This window comes from Budorcas taxicolor, chromosome 9 (genome assembly GCF_023091745.1).
Source record: "Budorcas taxicolor isolate Tak-1 chromosome 9, Takin1.1, whole genome shotgun sequence".
Classification (NCBI taxonomy): Eukaryota; Metazoa; Chordata; class Mammalia; order Artiodactyla; family Bovidae; genus Budorcas; species Budorcas taxicolor.
Genome location: NC_068918.1, coordinates 57,711,545 through 57,734,049, shown reverse-complemented (window position 1 = coordinate 57,734,049; position 22,505 = coordinate 57,711,545). Strand labels below are relative to the sequence as shown.

Here is a 22,505-nt window from a genome sequence, read left to right as displayed (position 1 = left end):
AGCTGGTAGGCTGCAGTCCATGGGGTCGCTAAAAGTTGGACACGACTGAGCGACTTCACTTTCACTTTTAACTTTCCTGCATTAGAGAAGGAAATGGCAACCCACTCCAGTGTTCTTGCCTGGAGAATTCCATGGACAGAGTAACCTGGTGGGCTATTGTCCTTGGGGTCACAAAGAGTCATACACAACTGAGAGACCAATACACACACAGTACTGTTTTATCACAATAGTTGTGAGAAAAGAACTAATATCTGTTAAATAATTAGCCTTTTGCTTGGCAGACAGTAGGTTATAAAAGGTTCAGTTGTGTCCCTTCATAAGATAGGTTGAAGTCCTAATTCCTGTTACCAGTGACTGGGACCTTATTTGGAAATAGTATCTTTGAATATTAATTAAGATGAGGTCATGCCGAATTAAAGTAGAGTCTCAGTCCAATCACCAATATACTTGTAGGAGGAGAGCAAAAACAGGCAAGAAGGCCATGTGAAAGTAGAGACGGAGATAGGCTTTATGCTGCACAAACTGAGGTAAAATCACCAAGGATTGCTGGCAGCTGCCAGAAATTAAAAGAAAGGCACAGAACAGTTTCATTTTCAGAGACTTTAGAAGAAACCAGCTCTAACACTTTGATTTCCTATTTCTAGCCGTAACTACAAAAATGTACATTTCTGTTCTTTTAAGCTATCCATTTAGTGGTAATTTGTTATAGCAGTCCTAGAAACTAATACAGTAAGTAATCAATGTGTCCTCACTCAGTCGTGTCCGACTCTTTGTGACCCCATGGACTGTAGCCTACGAGGCTCCTCCATCCATTGGATTTTGCAGGCAAGAGTACTGGAGTGGGTTGCCATTTCCTTCTCTAAGGGATCTTCCCGACCCAGGGATTGAACCTGGGTCTCCTGCATTGCAGGCAGACGCTTTACCCTCTAAGCCACCAGGGAAGGGGCCACTGTTTTTAAAACTAAGTAGACGTTTAATGTCAGACATAAATTCTCTTGGTTTTTTGTATCATGGCATTGTAGAATATACGCTAAAACAAACTCAGAGCTTTGTTTGGTCCCATGGTCATGTTGTAATTTTATTTCTCCATGAAATAGTTTTGCAGATTTCACTGCATTCTACACACTGAAGTCTCATATGCTTGTTACTGCCACAAGTAGTGAAACCAGATGACAGGAAATAATCATACAGTTTTCCATGTTAGATGAACTTTTGCTTCTGAGTGATAATTTTGGAAATACTGCTTTTATACTTTTGTCAATATTGTTTACACAGGTTGAAAAATTACGTTGTCCAAATATGACCTGTCCCTTATTTTTGATCCTTATAATTTTGACTTTTCTAACATCAGTTTCTTCAGAAATTTTCTTAGTAGTGTTTATTTCAAATAAGGTGAAATGTTTTAATATTAAAATTTAAATAAGCAATCCCCACAACTAAGGTCAAGAAGACAAAATTCATTCTAAATTTATTTATTGGCTCCCACCTGTGTGCCAGAAAGTCGTTCAAAGTATGTGGAACGTGTTAGTAAACAAAACAATGATCTCTGCCCTTTGCAGGGGAAGGGCAATGATATAGTAAATGAGTCAATTATATAATAAGTTGGAAAGTGAAAATTAGGGAAAAAGTCTTCATCATGACATGAACATGAGCCAAAGATACATATTTCAGCTTGGTTTGAAATTTAACTGAATGCATTGAGCATATATTAAAGTAATATTCTTACCTTAGGATTGGAAATAAGGAAAAATGCCCTTTATCACCAATCTCATTTAACAACATATAGCAGTATTCCCTTATTCATGGGGGTATATATTCCAAAATGCCCAGTGGATACCTGACACCAAGGATGGTACAGAACTTCTATATGCATTGTTGTTGTTCAGTCAATCAGTCACGTCTGGTCTCTTTTCAACTCCATGGACTACAGCATGCCGTTTCCCTGTCCATCACCATCTCCCAGAGTTAGCTCAAACTCATGTCCATTGAGTAGGTGATACCATCCAACCATCTCGTCCTCTGTCATCCCTTTCTCCTCTTGCCTTCAATCTTTCCCAGCATCAGGGTCATTTCCATTGAGTTGGCTCCTCACATCAGGTGGCCAGAGTGTTGGAGCTTCAGCATCGGTCCTTCCAATGAATATTCAGAACTGATTTCCTTTGGGATTGACTGGTTTGATCTCCTTTCAATCCAAGGTACTCTCAAGAGTCTTCTCCAACACCACAGTTCAAAAGCATCATCTTCAGCACTCAGCCTTCTTTATGGTACAACTCTCACATCTATACATGACTACGGGAAAAACCATTACTTTGACTATATGGACCTTTGTCAGCAAAGTGCTGTCTCTGACTTTTAATATACTAAGTTTGTCATAGCTTTTCTTCCAAGAAGCAAGTGTCTTTTAATTTCGTGGCTGAAGTCACCATTCCCAGTGATTTTGGAGTTCAAGAAATTAAAATCTTTCACTGTTTCCATTATTCCCCTCTCTATATGCCATGAAGTGATGGGAACAGATGCCATGATCTTACTTTTTTGAATGTTGAGTTTTATCCCAGCTTTTTCACTCTCCTTTTTCACCTTCATCAAGGGGCTCTTTAGTTCTCTTCACTTCCGGCCATAAGGGTCGTGTCATCTACATATCTGAGGTTGTTGATATTTCTCTTCACTGCTGAGTTTCCCAAATTTACTGACATATTGAATGCAGCACTTTAACATCATCATCTTTTAGGATTTGAAATAGCTCAGCTGGAATTCCATCACTTCCACTAGCTTTATTTGTAGTGATGCTTCCTAAGGCCCACTTGACTTCACACTCATCTGGCTCTAGGTGAGTGATATTATCATCATGGTTATCTGGGTCACTAAGATCTTTTTTGTATAGTTCTTCTGTGTATTCTTGACACCTCTTCCTAATATCTTCTGATTCTGTTAGGTCCATACCATTTCTGTCTTTTATTGTGCCCATATTGTGTGAAATGCTCCCTTGGTATCTTTAATTTTCTTGAAGAGATCTCTAGTCTTTCTCATTCTATTGTTGTCCTCTATTTCTTTGCACTGATCACTGAGGAAGTCTTTTTTTTTTTTTTTTAATCTCTCTTTGATATTCTTTGGAACTCTGCATTCAGATGAGTATATCTTTTCTCCTTTGCCTTTAGCTTCTCCTCTTTTGTCAGCTATTTGTAAACCCCCCTCAAACAACCATTTTGCATTTTTGTATTTCTTTTTTGGGGGGATAGTTTTGATCACCACCTCCTGTACAGTGTTGTGAACCTTTGTCCATAGTTCTTCAGGCACTCTATCAAATCTAATCCCTTGAATCTATTTGTCACTTCCACTGTATAATTTTAAGGGATTTGATTTATTTCATACCTGAATGTACTAGTGGTTTCCCCTACTTTCTTCAATGTAAGCCTGAATTTGGCAATAAGGAGTTCATGATCTGAGCCACAGTCAGCTCCCTGTCTTGTTTTTACTGACTGTATAGACCTTCTCCATCTTTGACTGCAAAGAATATGATCTATATGATTTTGTATATTGACCATCTGGTGATGTCCATGTGTAGAGTTGTCTCTTGTGTTGTTGGAAGAGGGTGCTTGCCATGAACAGTGCATTCTCTTAGCAAAACTCTGGTAGCTTTTGCCTTGCTTTACTTTGTACCCCAAGGCCAAACTTGCCTTGAAGATACTCCAGGTATCTCTTGACTTCCTACTTTTGCATTCCTGTCACCTATGATGAAAAGAACATATTTTGGGGGTGTTAGTTCTAGGTCTTGTAGGTCTTCATATTACCCTTCAACTTCAGCTTCTTCAGCATTATTGATTGGGGCATAGGCTTGGCTTGCTGTGATATTGAATGGATTACCTTGGAAAGAAACTGAGATCATTCTGTTGTTTTTGAGACGGCACCCAAGTACTGCATTTTGAACTCTTTTGTTGACCATGAGGGCTACTCCATTTCTTCTAAGGGATTCCTGCCCAGTAGTAGATATAAAGGTGATCTAAATTCAGTTTACCCATTCCAGTCCATTTTAATTCACTGATTTCTAAAATGTTGATGTTCACTCTTGCCATCTCCTGTTTGACCACTTCCAATTTATCTTGATTCATAGACTAACATTTCCAGGTTCCTATTTGATATTGATCTTTACAGTATTGGACTTTACTACAGACACGGGGAGTTCATCTATCTGTGTCATATGGTCTTGCCTTTTTATACTCTTCATGGGGTTCTCAAGGCAAGAATGCTGAAGTGATTTTCCATTCCTTTCTCCAGTGGACCACATACTGTCAGAAGTCTCCACCATGACTTGTCTGTCTTGGGTGGCCCTACATGGCATGGCTTATAGTTTCATTGAGTTAGACAAGGCTGTGACTCATGTGGTCACTTGGTTTAGTTTTCTGTGACTGTGGATTTCATTGTCTCCCCTCTGATGGATGAGGATAAGAGGCTTGTGGAAGCTTCCTGATAGGAGGGACTGGTTCTGAGTAATGGAGGAATACTGTGCTAGAGGTCCTAGTTAGTGCAGTAAAGCAAGAAAATGTGAAAATTTATAAGCAGATTTTAAAGGAAGAAAGAACACTTTGCTTACTCAAAGATAATATAATTGTTTATGTCTGAAAGCCCAAATAAGCTACTAAAAATCTCATGAAAATAATAGCAAGTATAAAATTTCACATGATACAAAGTAAATATTGCTTTTTTCTATAGCACCTATAAATAATTGGAATTTCAAGTTCAAAAAGCACCCTCATCAAATGATACTCTTAGGTATATAAATCTAACATAACATATACAGGATCTGTATTTGAAGAACTACAAAGCACTGATAAAAGAAGTTTTTAAGAATCTGAATAAATGTAGACACAGTCTATGTGTATGGAATAGAAGATTCAATATTGTTAAGATGTCAGTTCTTCCTAACCTGATTTATAGGTTCAGCACAATCCCAATCTAAATCTCTGCAAGTTATTTTTTAGATGCTGATAAACTGATATTAAAGTTTGTATAGAAAGGCAGAAGATCTCCAAAAGCCAGCATAGTTCTGAAGAAGTTAAAGAAAGTTAGAGGACTAATACTATCCAACTTCAAGGATTATTACTAAGATATAGTACTCAAGACTATGTTGTATTAGAGGAAAAATAGATACATAGATTGGTAAAATAAAATAGAGAATCCAGAATTAGACCCTCCCAAGACCATCAACTGCTTCTTGAGACAATTCAGTGGAGAAGACATAATCCTTTTCAACAACTAATACAACAGTGAGATACTACTACTCACCTATTAGAATGGCTAATGGCCACTAAAAAATGAAAGTACCAATTGCTAGCAAGGATGTGGAACAGTAGGAAGTTTCATTCATTTCTGTTGAGAATGCAAGTTGGTACATTGGTACTTCGGAAGACAGTTTGGCTTTTTTTACAAAGTTAGACACAGTCTTACCATGCTATCCAGCGTTTATACTGTTACTTATTTGACTCAAAAACTTACGCCTGCATGGAAAATTACATACAAATGTTTATGATACCTGTATTGCTAATCACACAAAATTGTAAACAACCAAAATTCCCTTCAAAATGTGAATAAATAAAGAGACTGTGGTACATCCATGCAATGGAATACTGCTTGGCAATAAAAGGGACTAGCTGTCAGACCACACACAGAGAGCTGGATCTTAAATTTATGTTGCTCAGTGAAAATAATCAGAACTGTTTTTAAACGATGTTACAAAAATAGTAAGTAATCATTCTTGAGCTCTAGCTATTTGCTAGGCACTGAATGTGACTGCTGTACACATGTATCTCTCTTAAGCTTCATACTTCACTTATTCTTGATTTATAAATGATGAAAATGGGGCACTGAGAAAAGAAGAAACTTGCCTTAAGTCCCACAGTTAATAAATTCAGCCCTGTGTTAATAACGTTTATTGCAGTTAAAATACTGCAAATACAATGTATATTAAATATTTATACAAGTTCTGAATCCTTCTGTGGAACATGAGGATTCCAGTTTGTCTTAAAGCCTGGAGGGCTTTGAATGTTTTTTTCCACTGCTTGATATAAAATTTATCAATCTCTTTTTCTGGAATTTCCTCGTGACAGAGATCAAAAGTGCTTTTTGTGAATTTATGTGATTTTATGTAGGATTTCATCTTAGTTATCTAGCAATTTTTCAGTCAGCTCTTCTCTACTAAATTTATATTTCCCAGTGAAAATGACTTACTCTCCTTTTTGGATTTCCCTCTCATTAGTATAATTTTCTTTTTCCTTGTACATCCACACTAATATGTTTATTTATTTATTTATTTAATTTGTCTACACCCCATAACTTAAAAATTCCATCTTAATGATGTAAAGACATAAACTCTACTATAAGCCTTTTCTAGAGGCTAGTAAAAGTAGGTATATGCCAAGTATATGTATATGATGAAATAAGTGATTCAAATAGAACAATTAACAGATGGTAGGAACAATTATATATTCATATTCCTGGCCAACAGCATTTGGTAGATATAATTACCTTACAGGTGTTAACTGCCCTTCTATCATGGAATAAGACATCTTGAAACACTAGAGAGGCACAGTTAAATGATTGATGGCCACAAATTAGTAAAGATCCTTTTGGCTCATTTTTTTTAGACATGTATCAGAAAGCTAAATGCAGTTCTTGCAATCTAGTGCTAAGTTAGGAAAAAAGTGAAACTTAAACAGGAGAGCAGGTGTGGTGTAATCTTAATGTTGATTGCTGGGGTGGGAAAAAAGGAAAAACCTGAGCATTAAAAGACATTTAAAATTCACTCAACATTTGGAAGGTACAGAGTCTACATGGCAATCATTTAGGGAAAAGGAAGCAGCTGTTATGAATTATTCCTTTGAGTTTTAAAAATTTAGCTGAGTTTCATATGCAAATATACTATTTTCGAAAGAAGGTTCTGTGTAGATGTTTATATACATTTCATTATATACTTAAAAGTATTATACCAGAATGAAAACATGATTTTTAATGCTGTTAATGTTCTAATCATTTTGACCAGATATTGTGAAAACGAAGACAATCACATGGATACTCGTTAGGTCGATCTAGCATTGTCATTTTTATTTTATTTTTGTATTGTGAAGGATAAATGTTTGATACTTCTATTCAACATTTTTATCAGTTGCAGCTCTCCGCCCAAGGAGGTGTTAAATGAATCTCACTCGCTACCAGAAATGATAGTGTCTGATTAAAATTTGGACACTTCCTACTTCAATTCTACAGTATAGTCAACACTGAATCTCTGAATTTGAGCTATATTCATCAGCAGCATTTAGTGCTTATTTATATTACTGTCATTTATTTTTTCAAGTTTTACTTTTTTAATTGTTGGTTTTATTGTTTTACAAAGTAATAGTTTTGACCACTATTTTGTAAAGTCCTTGAACATAAATACAGCTCTTCTCAGTTATCTTATTTATTGTTGAATATGTTCAATAAATATTTTTGATTCGTTGATAAAAACATCCTAAATAAACTTTTTATTGTATTTCTTTTCTTTAAATTCTGTAGAATAAAAATAGAATGAAATTTTTTTCTATAAAAATTAGGTGGAAATAGTTTTTTAATTAATTTACTACTGTAAAGTATATTTTTTTGGTAACATTTTTAAAGTTAAGTTGTTTATCTAATGTACAGAGACAGATTATTATGGGGGAACATATTTATTTTGCTATATTCTCACAATGAAAAGTTTGATTTTTTAGTAATATAAATGTCATTTTATTGAAATACTTCATGATTTTCCTTTACCATTGTATTTCCTATGATAACAGTTGAAATCAAGTATGGGTTGAAATCCTTTTATAAAAAATTAAATTGAAATTCAGATTTTGACTTCTCAACAAACCTGATACTTTAAATTTCTCCTCTTTTTTTGTGCAGTTAAAGATATCATACTTTTCTGCCTTGATTCATATTAAATAGTCAATAAGTAAATCTTTTTAAAAGCAAATATATAAAATGCATTCATTAGCACACACACCTAGTGTCTAGGTTATCAGTTTTGTAATACATTAGCATGAGAAAATTGTCACTCCACCTACATGGCAATGTGCATCTAGTATCTTTTTGACAGATTTCAAACATAGTGGAATTACTGTATTCAAGATAGATAATCTGAAATTGAGATAAAGATTTATCTTTGGTGACACTTTTGCTTTAGGTTGGAAATAGCTCAGAAGTTTCTGAGTTGAAAATTGTTAAAAAAAAAAAAAAAAAAGTTGCATTTCCAGATAAAAGACTTTTAAGAATCACATTTCAAATATTTCTTTTTTTCCAAATATTTCTTAATTTAAGAGCAAGATGCCAAAATCATTATTGGGAATGTAATCTCAATTTTAAACCACTTACAGTGAGAAGAGATGTATAGGAAAGGATTAGGATTGATATGCAAAAAAGTTAACAGTATTATCTTTGAAACTAGGATTAAGTCTAAAAATTATATAATGAGAACAAAATATTGTAAAACTGGGAAGTCTCTGGTAAATTAAGACCATTTATTTTAGTTAACATTTTTTCAGATTTCATTGGATAATAATACTGAAGAACCAGAATTCTTTCTACAGTATTCTGCCTGTGGACAGAACATCTAACTTTATTTTCAATATGGATATAACAATAGGAACAGTCTCATATTGTGGTTGTAATTAAAGGGAATGACATTAAAACATTTAAATAAATTCAAGATTTATACCCACTTTAATATATACTGTTATTAATTAATTTTTAAAATATGTTCAGTATAGTAGTTCATTTGAAATTAGGAAATGTCTATCAAAAATACATCAGAAGCTTTTCTAATAAACATTATAGTTACTGATTTTCCATTATACTTAAGGCCACAGCATTGTAAAATTCATATGAAAACAAGCAAAAAACATGATTGAGAAACTTATATAAAACTGAGGGATTTATCTTTTGGGATAAACAATTTGATTTTTTAGCAAATTCACTTTTCTAGCTATTATCTTCTCATAGATAACCTTAGCTTATTTCTGGAAATAATTGCGGAAGTCACCAGGACTATTAGAAATAAATCCTTTGAGAAAATATTTTCAAGCCACTATTATATAGTGCTGAATTTTTAAAATATATCTAAAGAAGTTTGTGAAATGTTTTTAGCAAGAAAACTTTTATATTTTAAGAGACTGTATTCTTCATTTGGAGAATAAAGTTGATACTTAAGTAATAATCCAACTAAAATAGAATGCCATTTTGATCTTTGAAAATTGGAAGGAATAACGATCAAAAAGTATGTGTTTTAACATATCCTCAGCTTGCCATTTTTTTTGTAATGTTTTCATGATAAAATTTTTTAAAATATGTTTTTATTACTAAAGAGAATCTAGCCCATATAAGTATGCTTTACTACATTTTAGATTTCATTTAATTAATGGATTATGTATGAGTCTAACAGATGGGTGAAATTTAAATTTACTCCTGTCACTTTAATTTTTTCACCTGACTTTTTCAAAGCAGCTGATTTATACTGTTAGAGTATTTAAATAATGTTTCTGACTGTTCTGTTCAAGACTAAATAGACCCTTGAAATGTGAAAGTCACTCAGTCGTTTCCAACTCTTTGCAACCCCATGTACTATACAGTCCATGGAATTCTCCAGGCCAGAATCCTGGAGTAGGTAGCCATTGCCCTCCAAGGAATCTTCCCAACCTTACCTGAGAGAAATCCAACAAATGAAGTGCACTGACAAAATTATGTATGGGGAAGGGAAATGCTTGTGTGGTTCTGAACTTCTGAAAATGTTCTTTACAAGACAAAGCTAAGGAAAGCTGATGACTAAGGATTAACATGGAAATTTCCTTCTCATATTTAAAATTGTATAGTTGATAGAAGGCAAGACCAGAAATAAATGGCTGGTTTCTCAAGTGGAAAGAGGTTAATAGTGGATGCCCTCAGGATCAATTTTAGTACTGATGGTATTAAATCTATTAATGATTTAGAAGAAAGATGGAAAAGTTTTGCTAATGTCATGATTTTATTTATTATAGTAAAAACAGGGAAAGATTAAAAACATTGCTAATAGAAAAAGTACATTAAAAAAATTAATAGTTCATTATAAACATAATAGTCAAAAGAGTGATTTGGCTATCCTTATATATGCATGTTAATCACTCAAAGAAAAGTGATGGGGGTAGTTTTTTCCAGCTTTACTGTTAACCTAAGAGAAGTGATGTGTAGTTCAGTTTTCTTCTTACTTTTCTGAGTTCTGTTTTCCCTATTCATCAAAAAAAAGTCTCCATATTAGAGAGAAATAAAGCAAGGAAAAATAATACATACATATATATATTTATACACCAAAACTATACTTAGAGCCAACTGCTTATTTTTACTAATTTGAGAATTGGAACTAGATAGCTAACACCAGTCCCGTGGTATTTGCTCAACACAGTCATGTCACGATGCAAGTCCCTGATAACCTAGATTTATTGCCATTGGATACAAATCACGTCAGATTTTATTGTAAAATCTGATGAATGGAAGAATAAATTGAGTTATTTTACACACTAGGTCACTATGATTTTTAGTTATTAGCACCATTTTCTTTGCATGTGAATGCTGTAATGAGAAAACCTTTGGATGGTACCTGGATCACTTTCTGCCCTGAGGCAGCCTCTTTGTGGAATTTGTGTATTTTCTAGCTCTTTGATCATATTTACTCAATCACAAATAAGTAGCTTAATTACGAAAATAGGAGAATCATTAGAACTTTGGAACAAGAATATAGATACTTATATCCCCCAAATTAGACAACATTACAGAAGAAGCTGTGAAGATCTTAATGGATCAAAATAAAGTAGATTAGAGATTTAAAATACAAAAAGCTGAAGAAGGTAAGTATAATATTATAAAATGTCATCTTTAGGAAATGCCAATTTCTATAGACAGTGCAGTCACACATTAATTTGAGATTCTTCCTTCTAAAGCTTGAAAGTCTGCACAACTAAGAATGTTATACTCATTCCATCAGTATTACCTAATCAATTTGTTTTTGCTCAATTGTAATTGAATATATATTGATCATTATCCCGAGTTACAATCACACAAAGCTTAGTACAGAAAATTGGTTTTCAAACTGCATTTTATAGAACTGTCTTCCAGGAGGAACTTTAGTAGATCACAAATACTGTCATCCATAATTCTGGAATTCAGAATTATTCTTCAAAACAGTTTTGCTTTCTGCCACACTACCTGTTTCTCTTTGGTTATGCTATATCTTACCTGTTCCCAGATATAATGGTTAATATAGTAACATCTTCTTGTAGCATCACCTTTACACACCTTTACATAAATCAGTTAGCTTGATGTTTTACAAAGAGATCAGATAATATTGCTACTACATTTCTAAGATTAAGTGTGAAAACATTAATTAATTATAAATTGAATAAGGAAAAATAAGACATATGTAAAACTTCTAAGAAGTTATGGATTCTAAATCGATATTTAGATAGTTCTGTATTCCTCTTAATCCTCTGTCACCAGTTAACAGATAATGTAGGTAGAAGATGACAGATTAGGACATCAAGTATCAAGGATAGAATTAAAAGCATCATCAATTCCCTTAAAAACATAACAAAAATAGAAAAAAAAAATGTGAAAAGCAACAGATCATTGAGACAAACTGTACAGATACTGAGACAAGCTGTGACTTGCAAATATATTAACAGTAGTTTTTAAGGTAAGATTTGTTCAGTATAAAAGCATGTGATTATTCAGATTTTTAATTTTAACCTCAAATCCTTTTCCATATATATTGTTTAATGTCATAATCATGTCAGCCTTGAGAGCTCTTGTAAGATAGGTATTAGTATTCTCATTTTACTAACAGAAAAAACCTTCCATAGAATTGTAGTATGAAATTTTTCTTTCACTCTCTTAATTAATCTTAAATGGCTTTGTTATTTACCAGATACTTCCACAAGTACTTTTATAATCAAATTTTCTTGATAAAATAATTTTCTTGTAGCTGTATGCATTCATATATATATATATGTATATACATACATATATGTGTGTATATATACATGTATGTATGTGTGTATATATATGTATATATGTACATATATATATAGGCATTCTGCACATTTTAACCTAAGCATATTTTGAATTGCGCCAGGGAAACACATGGGAAAATAGAGGCATGGTGGAGAATCTTAATTTATACATGAGTCCATGGGGTCACATAAAGTCGTTCACAACTGAGCGACTGAGTACAGCACAGCACAGGGCAGAGATTACGTTGCCTGGAGAACTTTCTGGGACCTTAGTTATGATTGTCCTACATGTTTGAGCCAGAGGATCTTGGGAGGCAAGTGTGTTTGACTCAGAGACAGAAAGAGGATGTGATTGTGTTCAGTCACTGAGCCATTCAGGTTGACTGGAGTCCAGCATGACTGTGGGTTTGGTGATAGGAGCAGGCCAAAAGTCAGAACATGCCCAGAAAGCAGAATGCGTGTGCTTTCAGAGCTGTTTGTCATTATCCTGAATGTGACAGGGAGTAGAGGACTGACATGGTGGCATTACATATTAGGAATATTACTCCTGAGAACAGTATTTTCATTTGTTTTTTTCAATCGCAGAGTTAGGGCACATGCCACAAATAGACTGGTGATTGCAGAAAAACATAAAGACTGTACTCTTTTTATCTGGGCCACAACTTGACATGGGCACCACCTCTTTCATAAGCCTCATCACCTGCACTTTCCACTCCTATATCTTGATTGTCACCACACCTGCCTTTATTTCCGTGGCTTCTCTGGTCTGCCCTACGCTCTGCCTCTGGGCCTTCAAGCTGAGCAGCCTGCATGGAATACCCTCCTACAACTCTGATTAATCAATTCTCCTGCCCCCAGAGGATGCTACTGACATCTCTCTTCTTCAGGGGAGCTTTCTTGGTGCTTTATTATCAACTGAAGCTCCCTTATTGTATGTTGTCATAATTCCTTGCTGTTTTTCTTTAAAATAGCAATCACAAATTTAATTAAACAATATTTCTTACCATTAGGATATATGTATTAGTCACTCAGTTGTGTCTGACTCTTTGTGACCCCATGGACTGTAGCCCACTGGGCTTCTCTGTCCATGGGATTCTCCAGGTAAAAATACTGGAGTGGGTTGTGGGTTGCCCATTCTTTCTTCAGGAGATCTTCCTGACCCAGGGACCAAACTCAGGTTTCCTGCATTGTAGGCATATACCATCTGAGCCACCAGGGAAGCCTATATATATATATATATAAAATACAATATGTATGTGTGTGTTTTTATGTGTACATATATATGCATATCTGTTATTGTGTGTTCAGTTCACTTCAGTCGCTCAGTCATGTCCGATTCTTTGCGACCCCATGAATTGCAGCACGCCACGACTCCCTGTCCATCACCAATTCCCGGAGTTCACTCAAACCGTCCGTTGAGTCGGTGATTCCATCCAGCCATCTCATTCTCTATTGTCCCCTTTTCCTCCTGCCCCCAATCCCTCCCAGCATCAGTCTTTTCCAATGAGTCAACTCTTCGCATGAGGTGGCCAAACACTGGAGTTTCAGCTTTACCATCATTCCTTCCAAAGAACACCCAGGACTGATTTCCTTTAGGATAGACTGGTTGGATGTCCTTGCAGTCTGAGGGACTCTCAAGAGTCTTCTCCAGCACCACAGATCAAAAGCATCAATTCTTCAGCACTCAGCTTTCTTCACAGTCCAACTCTCACATCCATACATGACTACTGGAAAAAACATAGCCTTGACTAGATGGACCTTTGTTGGCAAAGTAATGTCTCTGCTTTTCAATATGCTATCTAGGTTGGTTGTAACTTTCCTTTCAAGGAGTAAGCGTCTTTTAATTTCATGGCTGCAATCACCATCTGCCGTGATTTTGGAGCCCCAAAAAATAAAGTAAAAAAAGCTTAGTGAATTATTAAGGAAAGTTATGACTCCTCTTCCCCTGGAGGTACTTTTTAAGTACACAGAAGCATTTCTCTGCTGTGTTTTGAAAATGATCTTGCCACGGCAAGGGAATTGCCAGCCCAGATAACCTGTCAAGAACTCTCACACCCCAGAGCTTTGAATCTGTGATATAGATAAATAGATAGATAGTCGTCGCTCAGTCGTGTCCGACTCTTTGCAACCCCGTGTACTATAGCCTACCAGACTTCTCCGTCCAGGCAAGAGTACAGAAGTGAATTTTCCAGGCAAGAGTAAAGGAGTGAATTGCAATCTGTGATATACTTATCTTTATATTGACTCTATCACATGCTTCTAGCATACCACAGTTTTCATAAACAAGTGCTTTCCCTTTGTTAAGCCAATCAAAATTCATCGTAATTTACTAAAATATGTTCTTTCCAACTTAAAATTAAATGTCAAGATCTCATGTTAATTTAAAAAGTACTGATTCTTCAATACCTTGGATTTCTTTTTAATGAGTCTTCATCTAGGAAAATAATATGCTTCAAATGGCACTAGTGATAAAGAACTTGCCTGCCAATGCAGGATACATAAGAGATACTGGTTCCATTCCATCATCCCTCCAGGGAAGATCCCCTGGAGGAGGGCATGGCAGCCCACTCCAGTATTCTTGCCTGGAGAATTCCATGGACAGAGGAGCCTGGCAGGCTACAGTCCATAGGGTTGCAAAGAGTCGAACATGACTTAGGCAACTTAGCATGCACATACCCAGTCTTAAATGCAATTATTTTGTATTTTTTTCACCATTCTCTTCATTGAATTGAGTCCAAACTGAGTACAAAAAGCAAGGGCTTGGTGTCATTTTAAAAAATAGAAGTTAAATTGTTGTATTAAAAAGTTTGAATATTTAGTTAAAGTCAATTTATAAAAGTACATTTTTGGTTAAGCACATGTGTAACTCATTATAACCATCCATCTGGTTCACCAAGATTTTCCTCACCTTGCTCAATCATGGATAGTAGTGAATAGAAGCACACATTTATTGAAGCTATGAAATCTTCACCATTACCCTCACCTCTATTTTACAGGTTAAACTAAGCATTCAATTGTAAGTCATTGTTTGATACACCTACTGTGTATTAGATTCTGAGAATGGAAAAATAAAGAAGAAATTAGAGTTGTATACATTTTAGTAGTAGAGATAAATATACGCACTGATCGTTTAAAAGTGTAAGTTTCATGATGTCAGTGTCACAATGCATTATAAATGCAGCTAACTGAGGAAGAAGGGAATGTGGGATTAGGGAAAAATTTCCTAGAGAACATCTAAGCTCATATAAAAAAAATATATCTAATATTGAGCTAGGTGATATTGAAAAATGGCGAGGAGTTAGGCAGGTGGGTTTTGAATGACAGAGGGGCAGTCAGAGAGGGGAGTATATTGAGAGACACAGAAACAACAGAATTATTGAGGTAAGAAAGATGCGTGTGATATGAACTGCAGATAGCTTGGTATTCCAGCAACATTCAGAGGGAGAAAGTGGCGAGAAGACAGTGAAGAGGTAAATGGAGCCTGAATCTACAAAAGTATTGTATACTTTGCCAAGGAATTTTAAATTTACCCACTAGGTCAGTGTTACTGACAACTTTGGTATCTACAGATGGCATGAGTGAGTGAGTGCAAGTCACTCAGTCATCCCCAGCTCTTTGCGACCCCATGGACTATACAGTCCATGGAATTCTCCAGGCCAGAATACTGAAGTGGACAGCCTTTCCCTTCTCCAGGGGATCTTACCAACACTGAATCGAACCCAGGTCTCCCACACTGCAGGTGGATTCTTTGCCAGCTTTGCTACAAGGGAAGCCCACAGATGGCATCTGGAAGTTTAATGCAATGTAGAAAATACAGGTAATTTTTTAAATACAACTTTATTATAATTTAGTGATTTGTTTCATATTAAAAAAATATCCTTAATTGCAACTTTTCTTGTTACTTGTATGTAGATTTAAGATGAATATTCTGAGAAACATCTCAAGTTCTAGATCCATTCTGTATTTTCTCTCTTCTTTATTTCCTCTAAGTTAGTAAGTGCTAACTCTTAATTATAGGTCAATGGAAATGATCTCTACCAAGTCTTTAGTCTGTCAGTTCTGGATGTTTAGAGCTAACATGGAACCAGAGATGGTGAATAGATATTTAATACTTTTAGCAAATTGTGTGAGTCTTAGGTTGACAGAAGCAAGACAGTTAAACAAGCAAGGGATAGAGTGAGAAGGGATGGGGGAGAGGGGTTTAAGATGTGGCAGACACATGTATACCTATGGCCAATTCATGTTGATGTATGGCAAAAGCCATCACAATATTGATAAGTAATTATCCTCCAATTTAATTAATTAATTTTAAAAAGTGTTTTAACTTGACATAAGGATAAATTGGTTTTATATACTCCTTTGTTGTATTTAGTACTAGCAATTTTTTCATGTTTTGTTGTAGCATTATATATATTTTAAAATATATATACCAAAAGAGCACCAACCTCTGTCTCCTCTGCATCTAAAAATATTTTTTAAAAATTATGTATTGAACTAGATTAAAGTTGCAGCAGTTGTATTGTTGTTTTGCTACTCGGTCATTTTAAGAAATCTTTCTCATTCTCAGTATTAAATATGGTGATATTTTGTCTCTGATATGATAGATTTAGACTATTCAATAAATTCAATGTGTTGTCAAAATTGGGCCCTTTGGGCTTGCCACTTAAAATCGTTGAAATGGTCTTTAATAGCATGATCAGTGGAGGAAGAAGTGTGTTCACTGCATCCTTCATTTCGACAGCCTGTGTGAGCTTCTTTCCCACTGACAGTCAGGATACACCAGTATGGCAGAACAGTTTTGTATTCACTGCCCATTTCTTCATTCAGTACACAGAAAATCAAACTGAATATGTTCCCCATTTTATTATTTCCTTAAACACTGAATCAAGATCCGATAGCATTATGCGTCACTCTTGACTGTTCTCAGTCAATAAAATACCTGTAGTGACATATGAGTTTTATTTAATTCTCAATTCAAAGTGCCAGCTTTCCCCTCTGCTTACTTGGCTGTGTTCCACCAGTGTTTAATTCACTGCCTTGATCCTGCATCTGTGTGTAGTCCTGGTTGGGGGCGGGGGGCAACTGGTACCAAATTTATGGAACATTGTGCTCTGAAATTTATTCCACACAGCCATCAAGAGTGCATCCTCCACACATCAGTGATTTGTTCAACTGTTGAATGGAATGTCTACTACTACTTCCAAGAGACAAGCATTGCTCTTTCACATCATATAGTTCCTCCATGACATTATGCAGTGTCTAACAATGTTTACTAGTGTAGACATTTTTTCAATAGTTCTTCTTACTTTTGAGTGTATAATATATATCCTTCATTGTCTCAGTTGCTTTGTGAAACTCCCAGAAATAGTGTGACTGTGAAATCTCTTTTGGTTCTTTTCCCTGGTGGCTCAGATGGTAAAGCGTCTGCCTACAATGTGAGAGATCCCTGGGTCGGGAAGATCCTCTGGAGAAGGAAATGGCAACCCACTCCAGTACTCTTGCCTGGAAAATCCCATGGGTGAAGGAGCATGGTAAGCTACAGTCCATGGGGTCACAAAGAGTTGGACACGACTGAGCGATTGAAAGGAACCATGTTTGCTGACTAAGTTGTCTACTTTGTCATGGAAAGCATTATTTTGCTCTTATTCTATAAAGTCTTGTTTGGTTTAATATGGAGTTTATTGATTTTGTTTTAAAAATGCTGTCCATAGATCTCTTTGACAGTATTTTATTATAGACAGTATAATGGGATCTAGAGATGAATGGATCACTAATATAAGACAAGTTTCAAGAACTTAAGTTGTCCTTCCCTTTTGGGGGGCTTTTTAACATCTGTGTCCTAGCACAAAAAGATTTACATGATATTTTGATGCTTCAATCTTGTTCACTCTTTATGTTAAGGACCTAGATATGTTGTTCATTACTGTTTTGGGGTTTTGATAAACCACTTCTGAAATATTAATACTTTTAAATTGTTGCCATTTAACAAAAAAATAACAATTTAAAAACAAATTTAACATGTATGAATAATAGCACACACAGCTTGAAAATAAATTAGATGAGAGAACTGGTCGAACATTCTTTTATGGCAGATGTGTGCCATTAATAATGTAACAATTAACAAGAATATAAGTGAGTTACACTAAAAATCATAATTAATCTTACATTTCAAACTTTTGACATGTGAAAAAGAGCAAAGATGGAAAGGATAATCTAATTTAGGAGGCTAGTTTTACTATTTATTTGCATTTAGCTACTCTGATGTTATTTAAAGAGCTATGGTCACAATAGTATAAATTAAATGTAACTACTGGAGATTAGTAGGTATTTTACATTTTAATAATGTTGCAGTAAATTGTAATCCCTTTCTATGGAAAACTTTCTACATATTATTACTTATATTTTCTGGATTCCTTAATACAAATTCACTGTTTTTAACAGTATATACACTGTTAGTATTGTTCTTGAGTTTGCCATAATTAGATTTTAATTCTGGCTGAACCATCAATAAATTACTCAACTCCCTTCTAGTCTCAGTTTCATGTTTTATAAAATTTGAGAGGAAAATACCTACCTTTCAGAGTTTTGTGAGCACTAAATGATTTTTTTTTTTTTACTTAAAGCTTTTACGTGGCATGCAGCAGGTATTTAATGCTTAGATGCCTCCACTTTTTAACTTTCTCTGTGCTCTATAGCCACATCAAAAATTTTGATTTTTGTTTTGCTTCTTTTGTCACTTTAGTAGGTTTTTACTGAGAGTGTTTAATTGCCTTGTTGTTCGGTCACTAAGTCCTGTCTGACTCTTTGCAATGCCATGGACTGCAGCATGCCAGGCTTCCCTGTCCTTCACTATCTCCTGGAGTTTATTCAAAATCATTTCCGTAGATTCGGTGATGCCATCCAACCATCTCATCTTCTGCCATCCCCTTCTCCTCCCATCTTCAATCTTTCCCAGCCTCAGGGTCTTTTCCAGTGAGTCAGTTCTTCTCATCAGGTGGCCAAAGTATTGGAGTTTCAGCTTCAGCATCAGTCCTTCCAATGAATAGTCAGGACTGATTTCCTTTAGGATGGACTTGTTGGATCTCCTTGCATTCCAAGGGACTCTCAAGAGTCTTCTCCCACACCACAGTTCAAAAGCATCAGTTCTTCGGCGCTCAACTTTCTTTATAGTCCAGCTCTCATATTCATGCATGACTACTTGAAAAACCATAGCCTGACTAGATGGACCTTTGTTGGCAAAGTGAAACCACTACATAAATTCAAAAGTAGGATATGTATCATCAATATCTTGAAGCAATAAATTTCTTATAATTTTGAACAATCTATTATTGGCATTTAAACAATACTAGCTTTTAAGATGGAGAAGGCAATGGCACCCCACTCCAGTACTCTTGCCTAGAATATCCCATGGATGGAGGAGCCTGGTGCCCTGTAGTCCATGGGGTTGCTAAGAGTCGGACACGACTGAGCAACTTCACTTCCACTTTTCGCTTTCATGCATTGGAAAAGGAAATGGCAACCCACCCCAGTGTTCTTGCCTTGAGAATCCCAGGGACGGGGGAGCCTGGTGGGCTGCCGTCTATGGGGTCGCACAGAGTCAGACACGACTGAAGCAACTTAGCAGCAGCAGCTTTTAAGAATGTACTCAGGAATGACTAATTTTGACTGATGTGTGTTTTTGCTGTTTAGGGCTTTGGTGTGGTTTTGACATGGCCTGGTGACATAATGAAGCAGTTGAGAGATCATTTTCAACTTCATGTAAAATTAAAAGAAAATTGCAGGGATGAGATGGTTGATAAGTGAAAAGAAATAAGATTGTGTCAAAGAGAAAGTAGAGGCTTCTTGCTGCAGGGTCTTTGGCCTGTGCCCAAGAAGGGGACTGGTGTCTTGCTCAGTAGGAAATGCCATCTCAATTATGCCTCTCAGTGTGAGTCCTTACTCCATGATGCAGAGCCTCACTGAGGAGACCACACATTCTATTGGAGAAACTTGAAAGCCTTTCTTTTTCCAGTTGTCACAAGTATTATTCTTCAATACAGATATTTTCCTCATATTTTCAAAAAAACATGATGAAATAATATGTATGTAATATAAGGCAATATGATATACTATTAACAGTTGTTTTCTTTTTTGCTTCAGTCTTTGATAACAAAACATGATTCTTTTATTTAAAATTATATACATATATATACTTTTTTTTTTTTTACTTGAACATAAAGCTTAAAGGTGTTGAATAAATACCATTTATTTCCCCATCACTTTCTACATTATACTACTGTGGGCTTCCCTGGTGGCTCAGACTACCAATGAAAAGTCTGCCTGCAGTGCAGGAGACCCAGGTTCAGTGCCTGGGTCAGGAAGAAAATGGCAGCCTGCTCCAGTATTCTTGCCAGGAAAATCCCATGGATGGAGGAGCCTGGCAGGCACAGTCAATGGGGTCGCAAAGAGTCAGACACAACTGAGTGACTTTACTTTCACTTTCACTTTGGGCTAGAGGTTCTGTTACATGGTTTTGCCTACTCGAGGGACATCAGTCAAAAAGATGAGATGGTTGTCTTTAAATATAACAAATTTAATGTGTTAATTAATGAAAGTTTTTCATTGTTGCATTCAATAGGTTAAAATTTAAAGAAGCCTTTACCATGTGACATTGTGTTCTAATCCTTGATGGAGTCAAAGAAATATGGCATAACTCATGTCTTCACAAAATGTTTTCTTGGAAGAGAGAAGACATTCTAAAAGTCCAACAACTATTGAAATTAGAGAGTATTAACTTCACCAGGAGAGTAACAGCCACAATGATGAGCTTGAATAACTGTTTTAGTTAATATTTTCAATATAGAGTATTTAGGATATCAGGAAAATAGGGATGACAGTTTTTGAAAAAGATTCCCTAAATGGTTATAATAATCAAACTGAGACTATTTTAAGAAAAAATGTTTCAAACTGTCTTTAAAATATATATTTCTGATGTACTTCATTCCATGATGAGCCAGGGAAATGGATTATGCTTTACATCAGAAAATGCACATAAAAATGCATTCTCAGTGTATATAAAAGAAAAAAAGGAGAATGAGATGAAATTGCCAAACCTCAGTTGTTGAGTATAACATTTTAATGGTTTTCTTAAGGTCTTTCCCTTTTGATGTAATTTTAAAAAAAGGCGGGGGGAATCTTACATGCTAGTGAAGTTCTGTAACTTTAGTGGTTGAAATGTAATTATTTGAATTTTTATATGGTTTAATTATGGGAATGTATTAGTAGAGAACTGGATATATTGTCCTGTATTCAAGGTATGTTATTATAATTTCAGAAGAATCCAAAAATTAATCACTTGAATATTCTTTAAGTTAAATCCAGTTTTAAAGAATTCATAGTAATGTACCTTTTGTTAGTTGCTCCGATAGTCTGGGCTTGCCAAGTCTTTTTTTTTTTTTCTTTTCCCTTTTACAAAAAGGCATGCTAAAGTGTTCCAAGAAAGCATTACTATATATTAGAGTATTATAAATAGCTAAAGGTTGATCATGACATTTGCTTGCTGGAAATGTCCCTGCATAACCATTCAGATAGATAGATAAACAGCAAAACCTCTTCAACAACTCTCCCTATGGCTTTGCATTCAAAACAAGAATTCTTGAAATTTTCAATTCTAATGTTTAATGGTTTATTGTAAACTTCACTTATAGAGAAAAAGTTTGTATTTACATTGAGAAATGAGTGGGTAGGCTCAAAGGATGCAGTTTCTGTTCAGAAGCGTTATCTATCCTTTTGTAGAGGTCTCTGTTAGATTCCTGTTAGATTTTAGGACTGTTTTTATTTCTCATTGATATTTTACTTAATACTTTACATGCATATTCTCCAAGAACCTGAAAATGGGCCAAGTAATCCAGAAATCATTTTAAAAATTTTAGTTGATATTTTTAAAATTATAAATGAATGCTTTTACCTTCTGCTTGGAGAATGAAAGATGACATAGATGACATAGATGACAGGTGATCCAGTTTGGGGTAGGGGTGGGTAGGGGTAGTGACTTCTTCCCAAACTTCTCTAGAATTTTGTTCTTACAAGTGATAAAGTTTTAGATAGATCATCAGTATAAAATTACAATAAAATTAATCGCCACATTTTATTTATAAAACGTGCCAGGTATTTTCTTAAGTACTTTATATATAGCATCTTATTTTATTTGTACTACTTACTGTTGTCTGAGATAGGTACTATTTTTTCCCATTTTGTGGATTTGAGAATGATGCATATAGATGTTAAGTAACTTGCACTGTAGTAACCAAAAGTCCGACTCCACAATCCATTCCCTGTAATCTATTTCTTACACATGTATGGTCTATCCACAAGCCGACGTTTCTGCTCTCCTAATGTGGCTACCTTCAATAAATTAAGAAATGTACCACATGTAAAAACACATAGAGGCTAGGGAATAGGCTTGTGAAATTTGTTCTA

At 35.1% G+C, this 22,505-nt stretch overlaps 1 protein-coding gene across 1 annotated transcript in view; it reads left to right on the top strand.

Moving 5' to 3' along the window:
• PTPRK (protein tyrosine phosphatase receptor type K) overlaps positions 1-22,505 on the top strand; it is a 625,738-nt gene that overhangs the window by 451,223 nt on the left and 152,010 nt on the right. The window lies entirely within an intron of this gene.